This window comes from Ptychodera flava, chromosome 9 (genome assembly GCF_041260155.1).
Source record: "Ptychodera flava strain L36383 chromosome 9, AS_Pfla_20210202, whole genome shotgun sequence".
In the NCBI taxonomy this organism is placed as follows: Eukaryota; Metazoa; Hemichordata; class Enteropneusta; family Ptychoderidae; genus Ptychodera; species Ptychodera flava.
Window position 1 is genome coordinate 38,531,842 of NC_091936.1, and position 14,543 is coordinate 38,546,384.

The following is a 14,543-nucleotide window of genomic DNA, read 5'->3' on the forward strand; positions in this document are numbered from 1 at the left end:
AAATATGCTATCGCGTCGCGCTTCAAGTACAAGATGCCGTCCTGAGGATGGCCTGTAAACAAGATGAACCGATCCAATAAATCCGTGCTAGAATTATGGTATAAATTTCACGGAAGAATTATTCATACCATGTTAAGCTCTCAAGCTCTTATTTTTCACGATTGTCAATCCCGACATGCCTTTGGTAAAGCAATAGGATTTGGGTGGAAAGAAATCAAAATATGGTGGTCATTATCAGCTGTGCTCCACTGTGTCATAGAGGAGATGTGTATGTTATACATGTCAAAGAACACGAGTCTTGTGAAGTTTTTCAAACGAATGATGAAATACCGCATGGGTGTTTATAGAGGAAACCGTAAACAAATTGATCCCTGATGATATTGCTTTGTGAAGAACTTATTGAAACGCAGGTTCATGGCAGGAACTTCAAATTTCACTTCAAAAGGAATGCTAATTCGTTTTCAGAACGTGAAAATAGCGGTTACAAAACGGCCATCTTGGGGCCGTAATTGATCGTATCGTAAATTAACTTTATGCGCATTGCAGGTAATTGTGTGCTGTCCTTGCACCACGTTGAGAGTAAACGGAATGAAATTAGATGCCGCAGCTCGGGTTGTGTCCGGGCAGCTAATCCCCGGCGACGCACGGAATCCAATCTGGTGACGTTGAAATTTTCAGATTTTTGTTCTTTGGAGATAAAAACATACCAGCACATTTGAGGATTAACGGCACATTTGAGGATTAACCTGGGAATAACCATAGTCAGATTTGATAGTAAAGTGGACAGCTCTTACGTGTGTTGGAGGCCCTCCACTGTTATCGGATATTCAAAATTTGTGAGCATTTCTTCAAGTGTCTACTGCACGTTACAATATCGCCAAGGACGGGCTTTTGAGCTTCATTGTCATATATAAATGAACACGATATCTTTAAGGGATCATTATGTTTTGAAGTGGAGAGGTAAAGCGCCAATCGATCCGGTAACACATCGGTAACTTGATTTGAGAGAGATAATCTAAAAAAATCAATGCAATTTACCAGGATCAATATTAAGATTATGAGATGATGATGACAGAGATAATTGTTCAGCAGAAATGATGATAAAGATAATGATTATAATAATTGAATCATTAATATCATTACACATGAAAAACTGCAACATAAGAATGAGATGCCCTGCAGCGTTGAAAGCGAAGGAAATTGGAAATACCCTAATTTCGCTCTTACATGCCGGGGGCGATAAAGTCATAGGGTCAAGTCAATATACAAATTACACTCAAACAGATTTGAGTTTGACAATTCTTACTTTTATTTGCAATGGAGAAAGATTGTTCTGGCAATGATTATAGTGTTATAAAAGCCAAAGGCATACTAACAGTGTGCAATGAGTGAAGAACGTTCAAGTGTCCTGGATATACCTTCGTCTATGAAGTTTTATGCATTGAGCAATATATATATGAGCAATATATATATATATATATATATATATATATATATATATATATATATATATATATATACATACATACATACATACATACATACATACATACATACATACATACATACATACATACATACATACATACATACATACATACATACATACATACATACATACATACATGGTTTATTAGTCAGTCAGTTTTACAAATATACAAATAAAAGTCACTTCTACTTTGCCATTCTTTAGTTTCTTTCCAGCCTAACTACACGCGGTTACACTACATCCCTACACTATCACTACCAAAGGTCGAATATTACGTAAGCTTAAACGCTCGCAGCTTTGCATTAAAATTGAGAAAGGAAAGGGTTTGTTTTCCAAGTTCGGAGTTCGGGTTGATGACATCTGTCGATTGGAATAATTGGTCTCATTCAACCCTGAGGGGAACAGCGCGGTCCAAGCTTATTGATGCGTTGCCCACTGCAAAGGGGCGATAAGATAATTGAAACGACCACCGACTTGCTCAAACCACAGTCCTTTTGTGGATGGACTAGGCTCATACTCAAATGGTGTCACACTCATTCTTAATCCGGACACAAGGCTACAGTTTCATGCGATTTACATCATTGTTCATTCTGACTCGGTCTCGCTATTAAATGACACATCATGTCTCAATCTCATCAAGTGCTCTCGTTTGATGTATAAAGAGGATACTCAATGCTGTCTTTGCTCACTGTCAGCGTTCGCTTGGCGGAATTACGTCGTATACAGAGCTCCGGTGAAACTTCAAATGGCAAGTGACCGAAATTCATTTGTTGACAAGAGACGACTTTGAAAAAAAATTAAAGGGCCAGTGGCTGCGACTTGACTAGTGATGAGTTCTGGTCGAATCCAAGCTGCTGCAATGCGAGAAGAGTGTTGGGGTAGGAGAAAGATTCAGATGGAGAGCATCTTAAATTCTTTGGTTGAAAATAATATCCACACCATTAAGTCGATTTCAAATTATGCGTAATAATAATGGTGATATTAATATCAATAACATGTACTGCCTTCCCGTGCATTTAATTGCAAGCGGTATTCCCGTTTACGGTAACAGTTACTGAATATCCCTAACATGTGTAATGAAATGCTGTTACGTATCGAATTACTTTCAGTTGTTGGCAATTATATAAATGTCGAATTGGATATTTGTCAATTTGAATTGTGAAGCACAGATTTTCAAAGAGGTACGCACAAGTCGTCTTTCCTTCAACATACATATGAATTTCTCGGCCTTATCAATTTCCGTGGCGATACGAATGAAGTAATCTTAAATATTAAAGCCAATAGTAAACTTGACTTAAGTCTGTCATATTTCTTGCTACAATGTTTGAGTGGAATGTTAAATAAAACTTATTTCAATGAAAAGTAGCAAGAGTACAAATACTTTCCTAATTTTTGTGGACTGATGAAACATTCACGATATTAATAGCGATAACATAAATTACATTTTGTTGGTTTCTGCCAACAACACACTCCGAGTCCGCAGTGAGTGTCAACGGCAGATACTAGTTGTTGTCGAGAAAACACCCATGAAAAGCCAGCTCTGTAATTGAACATTAACCGCAAATCGGCGTTGATTGCATTCTTAATTGGATACAAAAACATTCTATAATTAAATATCTTCACGATTCACGAAATTATGGTCCCGTTCCGTGGTGTTTATACAAGAAAAGGCTCATCGCTTGCGGTACTGAATGAACACCGATATTCTGTTGGCAGCGTGTTTGCTTTTGTTTTCGTTGTTTGTTTGTTTGTTTGTTTCTTTTTCAGGCGTCTGCATGGGACTTTGTGCTTTCTCGTTTTAATTGAAAGATTGTTCTTTCGCGGATTTCTAAAATGCATTTTATTTTGTTAAAAATACACCTCAAAAGTGTTAAGCATGAAGTCATCCCGTAATCAACCTACCATGCATTAATTAAAACAATAAATACCGTACCACAAATTAATTAAATAGTAATTAAAACGACGCTGACGCACTTGTTAAATATATGTTCCTTTGAGCAAGCGATTGTCCTGTGATTATTATTGGTTCCCCAATTACTGGCGAACGCGTCAACAACATTCACCCTACTTTATAATTCGCCACATATGTTACAGATCCTCTCTTGGCAGGACTACAGGGAGAACGGCAGTTGCGCCTTTGAGAATTATTCTAAAGCTCTGTCTCGATTATCTCTTTAAATATACGCATTGTTCCCAACTGTGTAGCTTTGTCGGGCACACTTTAATGTGGGCAACATATCCGTATTGCGTATATGTGACCAAGGTCGGTCTGAGAGTGAATTTAGATGCATATATGCTCGCTTTCTCTCCCCCCTCTCTACTGTAATGATAACCACACTGGGAGATAATTATTCATACCAATTATTTATACCAAAAGGCGTGTATTTTGTCGATGTTTATGTTGGTCGTGTCCTACATAGAGGAACATTGAATTCAGCTGCAGACTCTCTCTCTCTCTCTCTCTCTCTCTCTCTCTCTCTCTCTCTCTCTCTCTCTCTCTCTCTCTCTCTCTCTCTCATGTCATCAGGCCACTTCACACACTACTAAAATACTTTAGCTTTCCCCTCCATTAATGGCTGGTCAAATTCAGAGGTTTCGGGTTTCTGCTAACTTCAAGTACGTTTTGTCAGTTTTGTGTTGCAATCGGTCATAACTAGGCTGAGCAGAATTCCTTTTCGTACAATGAGATGCGAAAGCAGCATAAACCTGTGCGACAGCATAATGAACAAAATGCCTTTGCTGGACACAGCATTTTGGTGTTAAATCGTGTTGTCGGTTTTACTCGCGCAGTTTAGTGGAGCGGAGAAACGCGGCTGATGCTACCATAGAGGTAGCACATATGATGCTACTCTAGCAATAACAATGACACAGTACTCAACAACAAACGGCTATACGGACACCTCACAGAGACATTCACTACAATATACGAATATGTGTAATCGCTCAACAAAATTCAAAAGCAGCCTTGCTCTGACTGGGACAATTCTTTAATAGCGTCACCGTCGGCATATTGCTCCACTCACAACAAAAGCCATTATGTTCACTCCATGCATGTAGACGACATTAACAGTACCAATTAATTATTTCCCCGTTACAACTCCATGAATCTTGTGAAGTCAACGAAATGTCAATTGTTTTTTCATGCATCTCTCAAAAGTTAGAGCGAACTACTTTGGAGTGTCTTCTCACATATCGGTACGGACAAGAATGCCGGGCTGCAAGGAGGACGATTATCGAGATGTGAACAGTGACAGAATAGGTGTGAATGACTTACAGAATATGACGTACCTCGGCTTGCAGACCGCTGCGTTCGCGTTGAACGGGTGTCTAACTGTCGGAAGCAAGACGAGAGACAGTTCCGTGTTGTTTAGCAGTACTGACGGAAGTCCGTGTTAAACTGACGTTAATCTGACTGCAGTGGTAGCAAAGTAATCAAACAGGTTGTTCCGATTTACGAGCCGTCTTCAATAATACGATTGCACAGTCCTGCAGAGTATAGTCACGCTGGCTCACTGGCTGTTTCTTCTGTCACGCCTCCTGGTCGTAAATTAGCCTATAATTAACAAGCCTCGATCTTATATTCAAATGCAGTATTAGGTGTGTACGTGGCGTGTCGACACACCGCAAACAAGTTTACACGCAGTCGAAACCGACGGCGTCGACAAATGGAATATGCGGCTCGACAGCTCGGTGTTTATGGGAGGTGCAGCCTCGGGAAAGTAAACACCGTGTATGTGATGGCGCGGTGTACAGTGTAACAATGTTATGCTGAATATCCCAAGAGTGATTAAAATAACCATGGAACCCAGGGCTGCCATCGAAGTTGTGAAGGACGTAACCCGTTTTAGTTCAGTGCATGGATAACTTAAATACGTTGTTGACTGTAGTCATAGGGAGAAATCTCTACGCATTTTGTAATTTTTAAAGACAAGACTCGAATTGTCACCGACTCAAATATGGGCCGGGTCTCCAAAAGAAAAAAGTCGTGAATGGAAAGTCTCTGCTTTATGTAAATTAATTCCTTACTGAGCCACTGTCATTTCGTCACAATGGTGCACAAGCAAGACGCTACTGTTCCCTTTAAAAGCTTTCAGAATAGTTGGCTTGGACTAAAGGATGTCTCAATAGTACTAGTGTTACAACAAAGCCGTGTGTATTGCTGCACGTTTTGACACCAGGCTGGTTCATAATAATGACATCACGATTACGTCATTCAAAGGCAGTGTGTGAAGGCTATATGTATACATATAATGAAAAGATTACCCTAGTCCACTCGCATGATTGTATTGGAAAACAATGCTTCTCATATTTATGCAATTTTCTATACTAGCATCAAAACACAATACCATTGTCAAACAAGACGAAAATAGCTCTCGGTTTTAAGGTAGTATGCGCCTCGAAAGTGAAAGACTTAAACTTTTGCTCAAACTTTCCCCTATGAAACTTTCGACCATTCTCTTACCAAGGCAAAATAAAAATCAGGGGTCACCCTGCAAATTTTGGTACTAGAGAGACAAATTACCTTAGATTTCCCGAGATTTGAAATCCAAAATGGGCGCTATCTCTGTGTTGACTCGGCGGGGGAAAATAAATTTTCGATTTTCGAAAAACTAAGACTGTTAAAGCTTTTCTTTCACCAAGAGCTTTAAAATGAACCCCCACAATTGGTAGACCAGAAAAGAATTGATAAAATTTGAAAGTTCGAACTTCTGTCCCCGAGGCACGTTCTACCTTAATGTATCTATTTGTGATGTGACGGATTCTGTCCCCGAGGCACGTTGTGATGTGACGGATTCACATTCATGGTGATAGCAACACCTACATAACAGTCAGAGGAGCATCAGCTATCACACACTCTTCATGCGTATGAGACAAACCGGGATAGAAGAGGTAGTAATCGTTTTAAGATCGCTTTGCATAGTCAGGCTTGACTCAGGATTACGGGGATTAGTACTATATACTTTGGGTACTGTAATTTTATGTTTAGGCGTACATCGTTTTACAATAGCTGGGGTTTCGGGTATCGCTTTAACAGTTTCATTTGCAAGAAAGTGCGACCGTCTAATGAGCAGCACGCCACAAATAGTGGGCATGAGCGTGTCGTAGACTGTCGGAGACACATCTTGACACGTAACGTGTTTGTATTACAGGGCGGCGTTTAGAAAATTTTGCTCCAAACGCGTTTTGCTTATGGCGATCGATCCGACTTCGACTGGCTCGGTCGGTTGGAAGAAACAAGTGATGTTTGAGGACCCGCAAGCAGAGAGTCTAGAGAGAGAGACAGACAGACGGACAGATTATAGCGAGGGGAGAAACGGCGAGAGATAGGAGAGAGGGAGGGAGGGGACAGACACAAATGGACAGAATCAGAGAGCCGTCGTGCTGGTCCTTATGCGTGTACATGTCGGACAGAGATTGTAATTAAAGGGCTGAAAACGGAGTAAAGTATGGAAATACGTCTCGATCAATAAACTTCGTATTGGCAGTGTTCATCGCTTGCGGCGTGTTGCCTTCGTTTCGCAGTCGAACAGTGAAAAACATTATTCAACGATTTTAACAACTTGAAATGAATGGTGAATCCCACAACGCCGTCGACCTATAAGCGATGCACAAAAACTTTAAACCGATACATTGTCTAGAATACTTCGAAGGATTATTTCTCTGTTCCCATTCCTATCACGTTTGTTAAAATTTACGGCATGTTAAAAAGTCTGCAATGGATTCAATATGTGTAATTGCTTGTTTCGCACCGATTCTCTTTCAAACAGGCGAGCTGGCGTTAATACAATACACGACATGTATGTGCATGTGAATCCAGTGACATCATTTAACCCCAGTATTCAGCTTGACAACCAGTTGCCATGGATGTATTATACGCTGCGCCGAGTGAAAGACATGTGTGCCTGTGGCTGAATATGCCGAAGTCTTTATCGGCTCTCTTAATATACTATTCTGTATTATTAATTATCATAAAAGTAACAGAATTAAATGAACGGCGCACCGCAACCGGAACAGCCAGTGTACACGTATACACTCAAAGCTGTCACACGAGAGACACAGAAAAGTGACCACTTTTGGTAGGTGGCCTTCCTGTGGAGGGTGGGTGTGGAATTACTTTCAGAGTAGGTGGTGTGCTGTGTGGGGATTTTAGGAAAAGATAGCAACAATAATAAAATTGAAAGTCATAATCCTATTGAAAATCATGGATACAAGCATATTATTTCTGAAACCCAATAGTGATGCAGATATAAAATCGATCAAAGTAGTACTCATGTTTTGCCTTCAGTGTGAGCACTTTTTGGACAGAGGTCACTCAAAGTTATATATGCTGACAATGATATTCAGATTTTGTACCGAACTGGAGCACTTTCTCTTGGCAATTGACCATGTCCGAGAGATAGCTAGCTGGTCTTCGGCAGGCCTTTTACATGCATTGTGTCCCGTGACGGCCACAAGGTGGCGGCCATAAAGAAGCGACTGCTCTATATAACTGCGACAACTAAGACAGGTAGACTTTGTAGGAACCATGAAATCAAAGGTGCGGGGGTTTTTTTTTTTTTTTTATTTCCATCTTAGTCAGTCTACTCAACTTACGTAGAAGAGTATTCGTTGTGAAGTACTGAGTATGCCGAATCCCAAGTCCGAGTCAACGAAAAAAAACAAATATTGAAACAGAGAAGAACAATGAAGAATCGCTGACGCAGAAAAAATGTGTCATCCATTGACTTCATCGAGAGTAAGCTGCTTCGAGAGTGCGCCAACATGACAATTCAAGAAATAGTAAATACATTGAATAGAGGAGCCGAAAATGCTGAAGTTTTTTCCTTTTATATTTTGAGTAAAGGGTTTTTGCTCTATCTAAAGGTATCAAGGGTTCACCATTAGCTGCATTGAGGACGCTGACACTAAGCCGTTGCAGTCTAAAATTTTTAGTCTTTAGTCTGGGTATATGGCTACTATAAGTTTGTGACACTATATATATATATATATATATATATATATATATATATATATATATATATATATATATATATATATATATATATATATATATATATATATATTATAATATATATATATATATATATATATATATATATTATATATATATATATATATATACACACCACACAATGTGCCCTCCCGGTTATCACCATAATGGCTTTATGGCAACCTCTGAACTTGGGCACAGAGCGTACGTACACCACACCACATATATATATATATATATATATTATATATATATATATATATATATATATATATATATATATATATATATATATATATATATATATATATATATATATATATATAACAGATGTCCTGGGGGAATTACAATGCTCGATGCTAAAAGCAGAGCGTTAAAAATACTGATGTTACAAATTACTTCAACTACAAAGTAATAACATCGGTTACTTAAGTTTCATGCATCCTGCAATCTTCATACATACATACATACATACATACATACATACATACATACATACATACATACATACATACATACATACATACATACATACATACATACATACATACATACATACATACATACACCGTCCTATGATCGTAATGACACATTTCCGTGTGATCCGTATGTGAGTTATTTATCATTATTTACAAAGGGTTCCCATAACATATATTGCTCAGAATTTCTGTTTTTGTCAACACCCAGTTGACGTTTTTTATGTCTGAACAGACATTAGGTGAAACATATCATAGTACTAGTTCATGGCCAGAGCGATGTCTAATACCACGCATTTGTTCATTGTGTATAGGTGTACGTGTGTTTGGTGAATGTATCGGTACAATAGTCTTTGTAAATGTCAGGTTTACAAGCTAGTCACTCATTCAATAAATTCTAGCAAAACTGTTGCTGTTGCCAAGGAGCTGCCTTTATGAAAATAATGCACATATTTCAAAGGCAACTTTTCAAAAAAATTACGAAGAGTGGTTATCATTGTTTGAAAATGTGTTTTTTTATGTTACACTGGAGACGACCCCGGGAAAGTGAAAAAAATATCGGTACCTTCAATTCATTTAAATTTGTCAATGATGTTTGCAAGACATCCTCCATAATAAATTTGAATGATTCAGAGAATATTAGAATTAGTGTGCACTGCGCTAACCAAAGTCAATTTCAACGGATACTTCCTTTAAACTGACTTCAGTCACTTATTCGTATACGTGCCACATACTCAGATACATGAACTCTGGGAATTGTACTGTGATGTCATTAAATCTGTATTGGTGAGTTCAACTAATTGTGTACAAAGGGCACCGCAAGCCAAGTAATATGATATTAACGTAGAATGCGCCTCGAAAACAGATATTTGGCTTCTCAAATCTTTTCAATATTTTTCTGGTGGAAGTTCATTTTGAAGCTCTCGGTATCAGAAAAAAATTCCAAAGTCATAGCTTTTCAAATGTCGTAAATGCTGTTTTCCCTATAGAATTAATACAGTGATGGCGGCCATTTTGGATTTTACATAATATAGATAGTTTTATTATATTATAGCTTTGTCAATACCAGTAAATTTTGTGACGTCATACCCTCAGATTATTACTGATAATGTCTCAGATTATCCAACATCGTGGTCACAGGTGTTTTCTACATCTACAAATTCACTAGCATTGCCAAACCTATAAAATAATAGCAATAATGTACCGTACCCGGTCCCTTCACGGCCTATAATAGACTCAAGCAATTTTGCACTCCATAATGTGGTCGGCTTCGCCTCGTACATTATGTCATACAAAGCTTGCTTTCGCCCATTATGGGCCGAGTAGGGGTACATAATTGCTTAAATATTAGTCTAGTACAAAACTTTGTACATTGACCCTTAATTTTTTGTCTTTGATTTGACAGGAGAATCGTTGAAAGTTTCACAGAGAAAAGTTTGAGCAAAAGTCTAAGTCTTTCACTTTCGAGGTACATACTACCTTAAGACACAGACAACGTGCTTAAAACAAATCCGATGATCGCATCAATACAATAAACAAAACTACATGTACATGTACCATGTCCAAGATACAATAAAAAAGGATATGAGAAATATACGGAACCGTCATCTTCAAGTTCAACTCCAAATGATATGGAACCGGGCAAGAATCAAAGGTACCTTGACCACAAGACGTTGTTGGTTTATGTTTGATTTAAACAAATTCCACTTGCATCTAACTCAGTAAGCATTCTTCTGTCAAATAATGTATTTGAACTTGGAAATCATCGCAGTAGAGCTTGCAAGTTGTTAGTAGCCTTATAAAAACTCGAGCCAGGACAATTGCAATTCAATGTATTGGTAGTACTACCGTTTATTAGGGATACAGTCGTCGGAACTGCGCTCAAAGGTCGTATGGGACCCGTACGACCAATGTAAACACTGTGTCCAAGGTACCATGGTGATTGATGAAAGTTAAAACATGTCTGTCATAATCTACATCGTATAATTTAAATGTTGCAGCTATGATGATGTGGTACATCTAGATATCGTACTCGAAATACATTGTTTGTAAACAAGAAACTCGCACAGGTACAGCTCCGACGACCGTTTCCCCTTAAATAACGTATAACGTTTAACATGCTGCAAGAGTTAATGAGCAAAAGAAGTTCCATGAAATCGTGAGGTATTTAATGTGACTGGCAGACCAGCTCCATGAGGTTTCCATGGTTGTCTTGATAATTTAAAAGCAAAATTTCAAGATGGCCGTGAAAGCGCTACGTCTCTGATGTCCCGCATTTAAAGAGGCACTCCCACTTGGTAACATTTTTAAAACACATTTTTTTAATGCCAACGGTCGATATTTGACGTGGCGACTCCGCGCGGATCGCGAGATATCGATAAAAACATGTCATTTCCCGAGCGTATTTTTCACATCCCGAAGTTTTACGATCGTTTCTGGTTATGACCCGAAATCCCCCGAAAGTGTGTTGTTGTGCTGATTGACGATATTCTAAGGAGTCCAAAAACGGTCGAATGACGCAATTAAATTACCTCTTACTGCGATGACTTTATATACATCATTATCAATGCCTTTACCTCTTGGTAATTCTTGTTTAAAACTTCTCCTTAGTTTTTGTCGTTTTTATTATTCTTAATCAGTTGTATTAGATTTTTAAACAATACCACATAGATATCAGTTTTTACGTGTAAAATATTAGTTGCCTCTGATGACTACATTTTGTCGTCTGCCACACAGTTACGCGTGGTTCGATACATAGCGGCCGCTGCGTGTGGTATGCGCGCACACAACGCGGCGGCCACTGTGCATACTATGTATCAACCACACCTATCTGTGCTAGTCACCTATGATAATTCTGGTGGAATCAGCAAACTTTGTTTTTCGTTTTTTTGCCGAGTCAGTAAGACTCGGCTTTCTCTCATGGGACATGACCGCTCACCGACGCCAGTGGTACTGCTGTGGCGTACAGCAGCGTCAGCGTAGACTCGTACTCCATAGCTTAGTTGACAATGGCCCCAGTGCCGAACGTTCTATGTTCGGAAGCTGAATTCAGGTGGGCCAACGGAATTCAAACTTTTACTTTTTTGAAGACATGTTTTTATCGATATCTCGCGATCCGCGCGCAGTCGCCATGTCAAATATTGACCGTTGGCATTAAAAAAATGTGTTTTAAAAATGTTACCAAGTGGGAGTGCCTCTTTAACTTTCACATAAATTGATTCTTGTACAATATTATGAAAAAGAGTTTTTCACGAGCATAAAACAGTTTCATAAAAAATAAGCTTTCAAACAAACAAGTTTGCAAATCGCTCCAGCTGTCGGTACTTAAGTTTACGATCATTCTACTCATCGCTCGAAATTACGAAGGACACACTTCCAGTCGATATCTCTCTGTGGCGATTTCGAGTGCGTAATAATAATGCTCACTTCTGTGACAGCTAAAAACAGAAAAATATTTTTAGTCTCTGTAACAATAACAAACTATCTCCACACAACGCGTCGTATTGACTCCAGATTGTGAAAACGTCGTTATAATTAAAAGTTGTGTCAGCAAGATTAAATTAAATTTTTTTGAATATCTTTTAATGTATTTGAAACTTGCTAATATTTTTAAAGTTTTCAAAATTCATAGATAGTGCATAGAGTGAATGACCTAAATTCTACCCATGCATGTTTCCCCATGCCGTTGGCGATCCGCACGATCTTGTTGTTAAGCTATAGCTGGTACACTGCCATGACTACTGTTCGCCGAACGCAACACTTCAGCAAAGGCGACAATTACCCCGCACTCGTTCGCGATGTCTACCTTCACAGCGGACCGGAGTGAAATACCGACCGTGTGTCGATACAGTCTGTTAACGTATCCTTTGTTACAATAATCTTCTTTTAAGTCTTCCAAGCGATGACTGTTCACAACAATGTTAGTTCAAAGTATTCTCAACTTTCAACTTTCGATTAAATGTGGTGAAAATTGTCTCCGAAATGTAAGTTTCGCGTTATTCCATTTGTCACCATTTGTCTTAGGGATACTTATTTTTGAAATACAACGCAATATACGACGTCATCGGCAGAAAATAGACATTCAAGCATTTTACAGTTCAACCTGTCAGCTAGCTTAATTAAGAAGATTAACAAACAATGCCAATGTGCTATTTATGGTTACGTGTGCTGGCATGATTCCACGTTAAATTACTCCCTTTTAGATTCGTCAAGACCAAAACAATGCAGGGCGACTCCTCCATAAGTAAGTTGTGCCCACTTTCTGAAAGAAACCTTTATATAATATGCGTTGAAAATAAATCCCGTTTCCATTGAAGCAATCCGTAGGCGGGATTAATTGATTTAGTGGTTTTTAGCAGAGATAAAAATAAACTTAATGTACACTGACATAAGTTCTCTCTGTCATACAGATTACTCTTCAAACACTAATTAAGGTTCCGGGACAAGTATTGGGTTCTTCCAAAAGATCAATTCTCTGCAAACAACTAAGCTTGTATCCCAATCAGGGCTCGAAATTAACTTTTTCCCTGGTAGTCCCATTGGGCTACCATTTTCTGAAGTTGGTAGCCCAGTGACAATGGCTGGTAGCCCATGCATATTTTAGTTGAGGGATTTTTTCATTAACCAGACAAGAAAAAGCTATTTTCTGCCCATGAAGTGAATGTGTTAGTCATTTGATGTAAATACCTGCACACCCTTAATACCCAAAGGAAACTGGTATAATTGACAATAGTGACACTCAAAAGTTTGGTTACCTATCATTGTATTGACAACCCGTTTCATTCTCAGAGTTGTATGCAAATTTTCATAGCCGTCATTGTAACGACCTTGATCCTCTCAACACGACTGTAGCTGGGCTAAAAACAGACCATTGGCTTTCTGTAGTTGGGAGTAGGCATAGTTTCCATGTGACCGCATTTGCATCCCAAAGAGATGGTCCAGACATGGCATGCCTAGTACTTTGGTACTATGGTAGTCCGTGTGGGCTACCATTTCATGGACTTTGGTAGCCCCAAGGAAAAGTTGGTAGTCTGTGGACGTGGGACTACTGCTAATTTCGAGCCCGGCCAATTAATGTCTATATTTCCTGAAAAGCTAAAGATGGCGGGTATACACGAGATTTTGGTAAAATTAGCACCAGTCGATTAGCGAGTGCTCTATAGAGCGAATTGTACCAAAATCGAGTTTATACCCGACTGCGCCGGAGGTTATTGCCATTATATTATATCGACTTGTGCGTACCTGTCTCTTATGGGGGTATTCTCGTCACTTAAAGCTCCAACTGCAGAAAATGGACGCCGGAGAGATCGAACGACGGAAATTTCAACCGAGACCGAGCAGTTTTCTACGTCAACTTGATAACGCACGCACAAAGTATCCAACGACAACAGACGCAGACGACAAAAAGTGACAGTGCAAGTATGGCAAAGTGCCAAAAGTACAGTGAGGCATTTCTAAAACGAGGATGAAAAAGTCGACACCCGTGTTTACACAATACGAATATTAACCATTTGCTTATTCATTTATTTTATTTATTTAATACCCCAAAATTACCCTGCAAACTAAATCCCCTCCCCTTTATTGGTTT

At 38.9% G+C, this 14,543-nt stretch overlaps 1 protein-coding gene across 7 annotated transcripts in view; it reads right to left on the reverse strand.

Annotated features, from left to right (window-relative positions):
* LOC139140916 (PDF receptor-like) overlaps positions 1–14,309 on the reverse strand; it is a 141,986-nt gene extending 127,677 nt beyond the window's left edge. For 3 of the 7 annotated variants that reach the window (XM_070710406.1, XM_070710399.1, XM_070710405.1), the window contains exon 1: positions 4,778–5,210. The gene's annotated coding sequence lies outside the window, so the exon portion shown is untranslated. Of the gene's footprint in view, positions 1–4,763; positions 5,211–14,197 lie in introns of those variants that run through there. The other 4 variants (XM_070710407.1, XM_070710403.1, XM_070710402.1 and 1 more) reach the window with 3 other exon arrangements.
* Positions 14,310–14,543: the final 234 nt, after the last annotated feature.